The 14,305-nt window shown below is 33.9% G+C and overlaps 1 protein-coding gene across 1 annotated transcript in view; it reads right to left on the bottom strand.

The window, feature by feature from the left end:
- Positions 1–1,053, bottom strand: part of LOC105211683 (protein qui-1) — a 118,946-nt gene extending 117,893 nt beyond the window's left edge. Inside the window, exon 1 of the mRNA XM_029039884.2 lies at positions 921–1,053. The gene's annotated coding sequence lies outside the window, so the exon portion shown is untranslated. The remainder of the gene's footprint in view (positions 1–920) is intronic.
- Between the last annotated feature and the right edge of the window lie 13,252 nt (positions 1,054–14,305).

The following is a 14,305-nucleotide window of genomic DNA, read 5'->3' as shown; positions in this document are numbered from 1 at the left end:
ATTCAGTCTACCAGTAGACCAATAGGTTAAAGAGGGTCCCAGTACACTCGGTTAGAAGTTCGAAAAAAGTTAACAATTATCAGTCTTCATAAGTAATTAATTAATAATGAAGGAAAGAGAAAAGCGTGGGTGGCTGATGAGTATGTTCCTCTATGAACTCTATGAAAGAGGTTTCTAGGTTACTGTTAAGCTTATAGCTTATCCTTCTCAAGAAACAACATCACACTTACGAGAAGCAGTTATTTTTTATGATTAAAAATTAACTCAACTTACAGAATATTAATATTGAATTTTCATAAAAACATAACTTTTTATTACCCAAGGCACATATGCTGCTCTTGCCAACAACATACATAAGTATAAACAAATTAATATACAGCTATACAAAACTATAATAACAGCAACAACAAAGGGGGGATAAGCAAGTAGGCAAACACAATTGGAGATTCGGAGAATATTCAAAATCCACTTTGGCAATGGTGGCAACAGAGAAGCTAATGCACGCACAAAACCAAAAGCAAATGAAATAAAAGTGTGTAACAACAACAAAACTAACAAACATATGGGAATTTGCCACACGAGGGAAGAGATATTCGACGCACATAAAAATGCCAAAGGACATGTGGTCCTTCACAAATAAACACTTGAGCGCTTGACATGATAACAAAGGCTTAGAGATGCCACAGGGAGTCGAGTGAGTTGAGCGCCCAAGAGCCAGTATAGAGCCAGTAAAAGAGAAGTAGAAGCACTAGCAAACAGAGATAACTACAAATAACAATAAAAACACTAAATTTTGCCACTGAATATATGTATAACACACACACATTGAAAGGCACTTGTATGAGCCAAAATGTAAACACCAGAGTATGAACGTAAGCACACAGGTGCTACCAAAAGCACAGCACCAACAAATACCGAACCGAATGAATTCTAAGCGAAACAACTCTCGTACACCACCCGCACTTCCGGCCGTTGTATCATACAATAACAACAACAAAATATTCGATAATTATCAGCGACGAATAGCCACAAAATCGTTGAAATGCGCATGCCAAGCGGATTCAGACTCGACTGAATGCCTCACACAATCTGCTTTATTGCCTTAGGCCGCTTAGCTTTTGGCCAAATGCGAGCTACAAGTTGTTGTTATTGCTTCATGCGGAAGCGCAGACGCAGTACACAAAAGTGTTGTTGTCTCCACACTCTATGATTCGCATACACTCTCCCAGTGAGATGAGTGATTGAGAAAAGCTTCGGCTCACAGCGTGTGCCATTGCCAAAACGTTTCGTTCGTTGTGAATGGGTCACCCGGTTAGCTGGTGATTATTTGAGTGTTGCCGAAGCAGCAGGATGCGAGTGGGTGGTAGAAAGCGCTTCACACAAAAAACATTGTGCGGGGCGTTCGAGACACCTGTAAATAAAGCACACATACACACACATGCTTATAAGTGTTTCTTATTTGTTTGTATGTGTAAATTCATATTTGTGTGTGTGCGTGTTCACTTAGCAAAAGGCGTCATGCTTGAGAGCCTAGTATGTTTAGGAAATTCTCTTTCTTCAGGGAATACACTCGGGCAAGTGTGTGCTTGTGTGCTGCAACGGAAATAAATTCCGTTGAGGTTTATGCCAGCGCTCGCAGCTCATAAATTTAATGTTTACTTGTAATATATATAATGATATTTTGATTTCAGAAATTTATAGGTAATTTCGTGAAATGTTTTTTCCTGTCATTATTTTAGTCGCACTTCTTTATTTTGCCACTTTATTAATGCTGTGTGGTTTACTGCCATAAATTTATGACTTGCAGCGATGCATTTGATTTGATTTCTGTCGTTGTTCAGCATGAAAGGAAATGACATTAGTTATTATGATTACGTAGTTCATTAATAAGGTTATAAAGATAGTATAAAATTCTTAGTTTCTTTTAGTGCTTATAGTTAAATTATAATAAACCACAAAAAGGGAACATATTCAAAGTATTTATATCATTATATCCTATTGCTATAGCCTTGAAAAATTAGGCGATTTTCGTGTTTTTTTTAAAGAAATTTTTTTTTTGATATAATAAAGTGTAATTTCAACTATATTTTAAGATTTTTTTACAAAAAAAAATAAAGGAATTATGTGATTGTGATGTTATTTATGATTCCGTCCGAGTAGCTGAAACAAAAAACAAGTTAAAAAAAAATTATTAATGTTAAAGGTACTTCATATACGATTTTTTAAAAATATCCAAAATTAACGAAATGGCAAGTTCTGAGAAAAGTGTTGTTTTTTTTTTAGGTAAACAATTATCAGTTTTAACGCAAATTTTAAGGGGTTAGGGGTAGTCAGAGACACGAAAAACTTAGAATTTTCAGTAATTTTTTTTGCTATTAAATCATGTTATTTTACAAAAGTAATAATATGGCATTATTATGCAATGTTTTAACTTAAAGTCACGAAAATTTGGAAAAAACATTATAATTTCCAAAGTTATAGCTGTGTTGACCCAGTTTCAAAAAAGGTCCTTTCGGTGACAATCATTGGAGATTCATCTAAAATCAATCGGATAAAAAAAATGTGTTTCATAAATAGATAAATAGATAATTCTGGGCCTGAATCAAACTTTTTTTTTTTAAATTAACAAAATGGCGGCCTCAGGAAATTTTTTTCTAGATTTTCGGGAAGAAATCAACAGTTAATTGGCTTAAAAAATCTTTGGTTCAGGCCTGAGTTTATTATTCATTCTAAAAGTTGTAGAGATTTCATTAAAATCTGTCGAGCGGTTTTCGAGTTACAGTTGTCACCAGTTCAAAAAACATAGTTTTGAGAAAAAAAAGCATTTAAAGTTTCACACTAGCGTGTTGGAGTGCCCGAGCGCTCGCTGTTATTTGTCGAATAACTCTAAAAGCAATTATCCGATCAACTTAACATTTTCAGAGAATATTTTTAAGATATTACACTTAACGAAAATGCCAAGAAAATAGATTTTTTGAAAATCCTGATTACCCCTAACCCCTCAAACCAATCAAAAATATCGTTGTTTGAAATATATTGAAGAATACTCAGTTAATTGATGTGATTTGTCGATTTTATTTTAGAGTTATGATCCCTCCAATTTTGGAAAATTTTGTTTCGAGGAAAACGCGGTTATAATTTCAACTATAGAGGTGTATACCTACGAGTATTTTTTAGAAAATATCATACTGATTTTGATTGATAAAAAATATGTGGATGTAACCTAAGTAAATTCAAAAACCACTGGTGATATATTCACTTTTCTACATTTTCTAAAATTATTAAATTTAAATATATTTTGTCCTCTGCCTACAAATTGCCCTTATACCCATATATAGAAATAATATTTCAGATATGGGCATTTCCGCCATGTCGAACGGGACAATCGTACACCTTTCAACTAAAATAAAATATGAACTAAAATGTTTTTTAATTTTGACAGTAGGATTTTTTAATAGCTCTTCATTAGCTCTACATTTAGTGTTAAGGTTGATTTTGTAACGGTTTTCATTTTCAAGATAATTCCAAAAATCCAAGGCATTCGCACGGGACAAAAAATGGAAGTCGTTTTTGGGGACAACGATTCAAACGGCGATTTCAGCGTATTGTGAGGCAATATTCAAATGTTTTTGATTGTAAAATGTCCCGCATTGATGGCCTTTAAAGATGGTATGAATTTCATCCAAAAATAATTTATAGTTTTTTTTTAATTAATTATTAACCACATTCGCACGGGACATGTCGCACGGGACATTTTTTCCATCATAATATTTATGTTGATTTTGTTGTTATAATACGTAATTAATTAACAACAAGTCCAATAAAATGGCTTAAAAAAGTAGTAAATGTATTTATTTATTTATTTTAACTAATATCCAAAGAGAAACACAACAAAAATTCCATAGTATGAAATGAAAATAAAATTATTAATATGAAATACAGTTTTTTAAGAAAATGTTGTCCTCGAGAATAAACATTTTGGGATTTCGTTATCTGCTATACTTTTCGTTTGATAACTGCTCCCAATCCAACGATGGCTCCTTGCAAAAAAATTATATTCTAATGAAGACTATTTTAATTATTTTATAAAATCAATCAGGCTTGATAATATAAATTTGATTTTAAACTGAGAGCAGTTACATTAAAAAAAAATAAATATTTTAGAAAAGCAACTAAATGATTTCTTAATTTTAGTTAAGAGATTTATCAAGAAAATAATATGTCGTGCGTTAACTTGTCACTTTTAAAGGCAAACGATTTTCTTCTGACAACATTGTTAAAATGAGCACTCTTATTTTGATTTGGAAGCCTATAATTTTCACTAAAATCTATTTAAATAGCTAGTTAGTGGAATTTAAAGTGCGGTTTTTGCTCATATATAAATAATTAATGTAAATGTATCTATTTACATACTTAAGCCAACTTTATAAGACAAAAAATAATTTTCAATTTTTTAATTCCTCACCTACGATGTCGCACGCGGCCAATTTTAAGTAGTTACCAAAACCACAAATCTTCTGATTTTTGAACAAGGTTTTTTTTATTTTAATTTTATAAAAATTTGCTGTTTATACCCAAAATTTGGCGAGCTTGCTGCTTTTATTTGCGATGCAGTGGGAATAAGTGTGGTTTTTTGATGTCGCACGGGACATTACAATATAGGATAATAAGAGAGCAAAAACTTACAGTTATTTGCAGTCGCATGGTTTCTTATGCATTTTATTTTGCTCTTTGTACCGTTATAAAGGTTTTACACAAAGCAAAAAATTATACATGATATGTTTCGTTAACAATTTTGACGAAAAAACAAATGCAGTAGAAAAATCGAAATGAGAAAAGTAGCTCCTATGCGACATGGCTTACGTATATCTCGTAATTGGTTATGAATTAATTTAAAATTAATTAAATATAAATAAATTTAAATATTTTCCTATGAAAATATGCAAGAAATTTGTAATTCTAATAATGTTTAATATTTTGTCTGTGGTGGACCTTCTGGCGGAAATGCCCACATACCTAATACTAAAGATAATGAAAATCACTTTCGTTGCAATAATAATTAAAATTTATGCCTGGCAGCTTACGTGAAATTTAAGACTTTAGAATATCCTTTATTAACCACAGACATTTTTCTCATCCAAAACAACAGTACTAATTAATAGCAGACAGACCAAACAAATTGACCAACGCAGACAAGCTAATGGTTTCCAACAACGAAAAAGGGATTGGAAAACACCTTTTTAAATATTATTTTTTTATTAATTCTTATAAACATGATATTTAAAGCTTGTAAGTAAGTAGCACATAATGAACTCCTCAATGTATAATACTTATATGTGCAGCGGCATAATCAGCTTCCTTTATTCTCCACCAGCAATTAATCATTGAAAAGCAAGCAGATATATCAGCATGCCCTCAGTTAACTAAGAGGTATTAAGACTTCTAGCTGAGCTGTCTTCTGTTAAACCCAACATTGCAACCACGAAAAACTAATTGCACACACACACACACAAACGCGCATATATACAAACAAATAGTGTTGAAGAAAATGTGTAAATACATCACAACCGGCAGCATTTTGTAAATTGAAGCAACCGCGTTCATCAAATAACGTTTACATAACACCCATATACATATGTACTCGTATGTGTGCATAACCTTATTCAGATGTAAGGATCTGTTCGCGAAGGCTTTCAGGTCAAACCACAGTCATATGTGAGTGTGTCTATAAAAGTACAGCACGTAGCAATAAGACTGTCTAACTACTGTGGCACAACTCACACGCAAGCCATGAGACTTACTAGAAGCAGGTGCTTCTGTATACGTATGTATATGTCTGTGTGATTTCCACAGTGAACGCACACTATTCCATTAGCTGCACTAATTTCAACACGTAACATAATAATAATTAAATTTTACACCCTGAATGCGGTTGCGGCGACGAAAGCGTATGCCGCATAGCGCATTTAAAGCAGTTCGTGTGTAACTAAGATTTCTATGGACGCGGTTGTTGTATGATATTTATATTGAAAGGGTGCTCTATTTTTTAAATAGTTCAAATAAAGTAATGTTTATTAAAGCTTTCATATGATTATTTCAACATTTTCGGACTTAATGTCGACTTTATTTACCATACTAACCGAAAATTCACAAAACTCCTTTCACAGGTACAATTCAATTAAATGAAAGAAGCATTAGAATTATTAAAATATCATCTAATATAAAAAAAAAAAAATGGGTTAAGACTTTTTCTGGAACTCATTTCCCACCAAATATCAAATTTGAACATAATATCTTTTAACCCAAAAGTCTTCAAAACGCAAATTTATCGATTATATCTTATACTCTTAAGAGCTACTTCTTAAGGCAGTAGTCTGCTTTACAGGCTTCATAAAATCGATTTTTTTGTTTTGTTTTAAATCTCTTCCAAAACTATCCAAGAATATGTCTTTAAAATTCCAGAGGAAAATTCGACGTATTTTCGAAGCTAGAGCAGTTTTAGTGGCCGAGCGTCGAGCAGGTGCGAATGCTCAGGCAGACCTTTAAAGCGCGTTTTCTCAAGTTTTCATTTTCACTAGTGTTAGAAAACGGTGCCGGCGATAGCAAAAAGAATATATGTCCGATCGAAAAAAAACCAAAGTGACCTAGCTTCAGTATTAAATTATCTTCTATTTGAAGTAAAAAAGTTGGACAAAAGTATTATTTAAACTACTTGTTTTGCAACTTTAAGTCAATTTTTTTTCTTAAAAAAAGTGAATTTTTTTTTTAAACTTCGAAAAAACTTGGAATTTTATAACTTTTTTGGTATTTTTTTAGTTCATAAAAAAAGAAACTTATAAAAATTAAAAAAAAAATTTGGTTCGACTGTTTCAGATGCATCGCACGACCTCCATCACCGGCACCGATTTACAAGTGCAGACTCCAGGCGCTCCAGATAAATACCAACAATTTTAAAAAAATTTCAATATTTTTTATTAATAATAAATATTGTTTTTTGAGCCTTAAATATAGTACACTCTCGTCTTAAAATTCCGTTTACCGCAATCATTTCCTTCCCTTAAAAAAAAAATTGCTAAAAAAACGCTTTTTTTCTGCTTCTAAAGTAGTAGTAGTCTGACTGCCTTAAAGTTAAAAATATATCCTCGAACAAACTAAAAAAATCGATTTTGTATACTAAATACTGAATACTCTACCTTTCCGGAACACCCTGTATAATTTGTTTGCATGTTTTTTGAGTCCCTTGCAAGCATGGCATAGAACAATTTGGTGTCTCTTAAGCGGTTTTGATAACCCGCATTGACATACAACATGCCTGCTTTCAACTCACGTCAAAAGAAACCATTTTCATTTTACTCTCACGCACAGAACAGTCTTCTATATACGCAAATAATTATGCTTAACACATAAAAAAATAACAGTAAAACACAAAAAAGGTGGATACCTCGCTTTATTTGTTTCATACAGTTCCTGCGAAAAGGTGTCACCCATCCATCCATGCTGCTGAAATAAAATATTAATATTGAAATAAAATACATTAAAGTTCGCTATATATCTCCTGGCTGGTAACCGCATATTTGTCGCACATTAACATTTCTTATTTCTTGCCAACAACTCAGCGACGCTCATTTTAAGCGGGTTAAATGTCGTCCCGTACGTTGCACTGCAATTCTTCATACGCCCTGGTGTCCCGACACACGCAGACAAATCACCCCTCCGCCGGCAGTGTCTCCATCTCCTGTACTGCACTGCAATGACAGTTATTTTTCGTCTGCACACTTTTACTTTTCGAGCGTTGTGATATGCTTCATCACCATACCGCTTGCCTTCTCCCTCTTTATACCAGTGCGTGTTTGCCTGTGTCTGCGCTGTCACTCCTCCTCCTATATGCCGTGTAATGTCGGCTGGCCCCTGGCACTTGCTTGTTAAATTTGCATTGTGAGTTGAAAACTTAAAGGGTTGTTCTTATTGTTGTTGTGTTTTTTGTTAATGATTTTTCAACTTGGTTGGTGAATGTCTCACCTTTGACATCTTACAAGTATATGTTGGCCTGGCAATCACCTTCTGTCAGTTGGCAATCAAAAACTTTTTATTTCGTATAAGTAACAGCATTTTTCTTAGTTTTCTCACAAAAGCACTTTAACCTTTGTTTATTACTTTTTTACATCGGGTTGTTGCGTTGTTTAATGTGTTGTTGTGTAAAGTCAATTGTGGATTTTTACTACGCTGTGGTGTCATGAAACTCTTCACATAAAGTGTATGTGATGGTAATTGGTTTTTGCTTTTAAATTCATGTTCCGACATGTGGAAATTGTGAATAAGACTGAAATGTTATTAAAGAGAACGAAAATCATCTTTGAAAGCTTATTCACATATTCTGATGAAGTTTTATTTAAAAGATCGTTGTAAATTTAGGTATGTTCTAATATATGTCAAAGTGAGGACTGTGCTAAGTGATGATTTAAAAGTTAATGTACTTTTATTATCTTTTTTATTGAATAGTTTTGAAAGAACTGAAGTTGTTTCCTTAGTTTCTTAAAAAAACTTGCTTTCAAAATAACTTCGTGAAAAATTTAAAAGCAGCAACTTTATAGCACTTGAAATAATCTTTGTAATCTATTAACAAACCTTACCATAATTTTAAACAATAAGGAAAGGCTAAGTTCGGGTGCAACCGAACATTTTACACTCTCGCAATTTATTGATGTAATTTTATTAAGATAACACACAATATGACCTATAAATTCGGCGCAAAGTTTAATAGAATAACGAAAATCGTCCTATATAGTGTATGAGGGCTGATGAAATTCCTGAACCGATTTCATTCCATTTCACCAGCAAGGGACACTATATCCAATACTATACGCTCACTTAATTTTGCTAAGATAATACATACATATATGCGGAATAAAGCCCAACGAATTTTTGAAAAACCTATAATTAGGTATATGGGAGCTAGGAGATGTTGTGACCCGATTTTAATAATCTTTGGAACAGAGACACACTATTGGAAAAAAACAATTTCCTCTGAATAACATTAAATTAGCTGGGAGATTTACCCACATTTTCGGTTAAAATTTAACCTTAGGAACTGAGTTCAATATGTTCGATATCTGGGGCCTTGAAAAGTTATAGTCCGTTTTCGACAAAGTTGTAAAGTTTTATTTCGCTATAATCATTGGGTCCTAATGTATATATTATAAAGTGAAGGATTCAGATGGAATTCAAAATTGAGTTATAAAGAAAGTAGTCGTGGTTGGGAAACGATTTCATCCATTTTCCACACATGTCATCAGGGTGTCAATGAAATATTATATACCGAATTTCATTGAAATCTGTCCCGTAGTTCTTGAGATATGGTTTTTGACCCATAAGTGGGCGATGCCACACCCATTTTCCGTTTTGTAAAAAGATCTGAGTGCAGCTTCCTTCTGCTACCATTTCTGTGAAATTTTGTGTTTCTAACGTAAAAGAAACGACTGCAGAAAGTTTGGTTTATATAGCTTTATTGGTTTGCAAGATATATACAAAAAGCATATTTGGGGGCGGGGTCACGCCCACTTTTCCAAAAAAAATACATTTAAATGTGCCCCTCCCTAATGAGATCCTATGTTCCAAATTTTATTCTCATAACTTTATTTATGGCTTAGTTATGTGTTTTTGGTTATCGCCTTTTTGTGGGCGTGGCAGTGGTCCGATTCCGCCCATCTTCGAACTTAACCTTCTTATGGTGCCAAGAAATACGTGTTCCAAGTTTCATTAAGATATCTCAATTTTTACTAAAGTTACAGCTTGCACGGACGGACTGAAGGACAGACGGACAGACGGACGGACAGACAGACATCCGGATTTGAACTTTACTCGTCACCCTGATCACTTTGGTATATATAACCCTATATCTAACTCGTTTAGTTTTAGGACTTACAAACAACCGTTATGTGGACAAAACTATAATACTCTCTTTAGCAACTTTTGTTGCGAGAGTATAAAAAGGAAAGTGACAGTTGCGAAAAAAATTAATTTTCGTACTGGTAACTGAACTTTGCTTAAAGAATATTTTTTCCAACAAACTTCCAGTAGCTAATATGGCTATTTTGGTTATCTGTCATTGTCATTGGGTGGAACTATATTAATTTTTAAATCACGGGTGTTATATTATTTTCTTCTCTTTGAAGGTAAAAAATCGAGTCTAGAGTCAAATTTTCCTTTATTTACATTTTCAGGAATTAATATAGTAAACTATATAATTCCAAAAAATTCAGCTTAAAAAAATATCCCGAACCATTGAATACTTAAAACTTCTTAGTTTATCATCCATTTGTTCTTCAAAATAGCCCCATTTATGACAAACATGTCAATAGTTAACATAGACGAATACTCTGTAGATAGTTTAAAATTTTACAGATCATGAATAGCTACAATACGTGGGAAGTGTGTGAAATGGTAAAATAGAACAAGTAAGGAAAGACTAAGTTCGGGTGCGACCGAACATTTTGTGCTCTCGCAATTTACTGATGTAATTTTATTAAGATAACACAAAATTTGACCTATATATATTTGGCAAAGTCAAATAGAATGACGAAAATCGTCATATATGGTATATGAGGGCTGATGTAATTCCTAAACCGATTTCACTCATTTTCCCCACCAAGCTGCACTATATCCAAGACTATAAGCTCACTTAATTTTGCTAAGATATCTCACATGCTAACCGATATATGCGGAATAAAGCCCGCTCATGATTAGATATATGGGAGCTAGGGGAAGTTCTGATCCGATTTTAATAATTTTTGGAACAAAGACACACAATTACGATTTTCTCTGAATTAAATTAAAATATCTGAAAGATTTGCCGATATTTTCGGTGAAAAATTACCCTTAGGCACTGAGTTCTACATGTAGATATCGGGGGCCTAGAAAAGTTATAGTCCTGAAAAATTACCCTTAGGCACTGAGTTCTACATGTAGATATCGGGGGCCTAGAAAAGTTATAGTCCGATTTCAAAAAATTTTCCATAAGTGAAGCCACATATCATAGCAGTATTTGTGTAAATATACATCCAAATCTGCCCCTTCCTAATGCGATCCTTTGTATCAAATTTTACTTTCATAACATTATTTATGGCTTAGTTATGTGACTATATATGTTTTCGGTTTTCGCCATTTTGTGGGCGTGGCAGTGTACCGATTTTGCTCATCTTCGAAAGCAATCTACTCAGGGTGCCAAGATATTTCAATTTTTACTCTAGTTATAGCTTGCACGGACAGATGGACAGACATTCAACTTCACTCTTTACCCTGATCACTTTGATATATATAACCCTATATCTAACTCGTTTAGTTTTCGGTGTTACAAACAACCGTTATGTGAACAAAACTATACTCTGTGCAACATGTTGCGAGAGTATAAAAATGTCAACTGTCATCTTCATGCCATGTCATAACGTTATATTGCATTGATTTTTTTTTTTTTTTTTTCAAAAGTACTCCATAAATAGTAATGTAACGCAGCTGTCGTAATTGTTTCATTCAATAGCAGCTAAAAATTCAATATTCAATAAGTTAAAAACGACCGTTGAGAGATCGTGAAAGCCAGTTTTCCGCAATATTAAGGCTAGTATTCTACCGAGACTTCTTTGATGTTTCCATCGATAGTTGAGATGGGAGATTCTCAGCGACCAGCTTTTAGAGACCAAATGACTCTTGTTGGATGCCAAAGCGGCATAAATTTTTATTTCATCCATAATCAGTTTTCGAACTACTGCGAGATGATGATCCCACAGATTTAAGAAATACGAATATGTAGACGTGTGCCAATACAATTTCGCTTATTTTACCAGATAAGTGTAGCAAATGATCGAAAATGCGGGCAAACTAATACTGCTGCGTCTGCAGAGCAAGCGAACCATTTATCAGACCAAATTTAATAGAAACTCAACAAATGGAAAGCTGTCGCTTTCATTTACGGTGCTTAAGTAAAAGTGCACACATTTCACAGCATATTCAGGATACATACAAATACATATGAAAGCATAGTTAGTACGCACTAGCAGCAACACAAGTTTATATAGATAATTCGTGTATGCACATGTTCATTTTATGCATACTCATATACTCGCTTGTATGTATGTATTTATGCACGATTGTAGCCGTGTGTGTCAGCATTCAAGTTGAAAGTAGTTTTAGAGCACTTAAGAAACTGTGAGCTGTTGAATTTTTTATCAGCGCTAGTAAAGGCAAAACGCAAACGTAAACGTAAACTAGACGGTAAGAAACAAAAGCACAAGCGCATATGCCGTTAAATGTTTGTCTGTGTGTGTATGTTCGCCGTTAGCGACAAACTGAGTAATGGCCTTGACTGTTATGCGTGCCTGCCACTCGACGCTGCAACATATGTTCACAAGCAAGCAAACATACAAACAAACAAATGTACGTAAAGGCATTTTTTACAGCTTCAAACATACATGCACTCATCTACATACATACATATGTATGTACATAAATACAAATGGATGTGCATATGCTCTCCGCAGAATCGCACTAATACGCGTGTAAACAATGGCGAGAGGTCACACGCTCATTCGCAGACACAATGAAAAACTCATTTAAGGACTTACAAGGATTACAGAACTACTACCACGACAGTGACGTTACAAAAACAACAACAACAACAATAGTAGAGAGTACACCTATGTAAGCTTTTCAGCGGTTGGCAATATACGATAACGGCAAGAAAATGCTGAAAGTGTTGGCAAATGTGGCTCACAACGCATATGCATACACGCCTATATATTTTGTATATATGAATATATCATGTATATATATGTTTAAATGAATACTTGTAACATATGTAGACAGACGTTATAAGCCTTTTGGAAACAAGGTAACATTGTGTAGCACCCAACTTCAACAAGCCAAAGAATGTGTGCTTACATTCAGCAGCAAAGAGCAAACAACAAAAATGCCTGTTACCAAAGTAACAGTAAAATGCACAGCCATCACGGCGGCTAATTTATTTAGTGGCTGTATGTGAGTGCGTCGTATAACAAATGCGGTAATTACATTCTAAAATGGGACATTTGTGTTTTCTCACTCCAACGGCTGCCTGATTGTAAAATGGTCTTTGGTGCGATGGACTGTATGAATGAAAAGCTTTTACTTTAATATTTTTATAATTCGTATATCATCTTGGTTTTATGATTTTTATACTCTCGCAACAACATTTACTAAGAGAGTATTATAGTTTTGTTCACGTAACGGTTGGTTGAAAGTCATAAAACTAAACGAGTTAGATATAGAGTTATATATATCAAAATGATCAGGGTGACGAGACGAGTCAAAATTCGAATGTCTGTCTATCCGTCCGTCCGTCCGTGCAACGGATAACTTGAGTAAAAATTGAGATATCTTAATGCAACTTGATACACATGTTCCTTGGGACCGTGAGAAGGTTGCTTTCGAAAATGGGCAAAATCGGACCAATACCACGCCAACAAAATGGCTCGCAAACCAATGAAGCTATATAAACCAAATTTTCACACACCATGAAAATAGCTGAAATCGGATAATATCCACGCCCACCTCCCATACAAAGGTTAGGTTGAAAATTACTAAAAGTGCGTTAACTCACTAACGAAAAACGTCAGAAACACTAAATTTTACAGAAGAAATAGCAGAAAGAAGCTGCACTCAGATCTTTTTACAAAATGGAATATGGGCGTGGCATCACTCACTTAGGGTCAAAAACCATATCTCTGTAACTACTCGACAGACTTTAATGAAATTCGGTATATAATATTTTCTTGACACCCTGTTGACACGTGTGGAAAATGGATAAAATCGGTTCACAACCACGCCAACTTTTAATATAACTCAATTTTGAAGTCCATCTGATTCCTTCACTTTTCTTCTAATAGTGTGTCTCTATACCTAATTATAGGATTTTCAAATTGGGTCAAATTGTGTGTTATCTTAATGAGAATATATCAATAAATTGTGAGAGTATAAAATGTTCGGTTGCACACGAACTTAGCCTTTCCTTACCTGGTAAATATCACTTAGGTTTTCCAGGCACTGGAACTCAAAACGAAAACTATATAAAATCAAATATGCAAAAGGGTTACCTCTGAAATCTAAAAGCATCTCACTATAATCGATAATCAGCCGACAAGATTAATTGTAGCATCCCCGATCCAGTGGCAATCGAAGAAAAAAAGGTTTTCAGAGTGCATCCAACTGACTAACTCAACAAAGTTTTCTGAAATGTTTAACAATATTATTATTTTCGGTTTCAGATTCCCTAAAAACA

This window comes from Zeugodacus cucurbitae, chromosome 6, assembly GCF_028554725.1.
Source record: "Zeugodacus cucurbitae isolate PBARC_wt_2022May chromosome 6, idZeuCucr1.2, whole genome shotgun sequence".
Classification (NCBI taxonomy): Eukaryota; Metazoa; Arthropoda; class Insecta; order Diptera; family Tephritidae; genus Zeugodacus; species Zeugodacus cucurbitae.
This window is presented reverse-complemented; position numbering and strand designations above follow the sequence as displayed.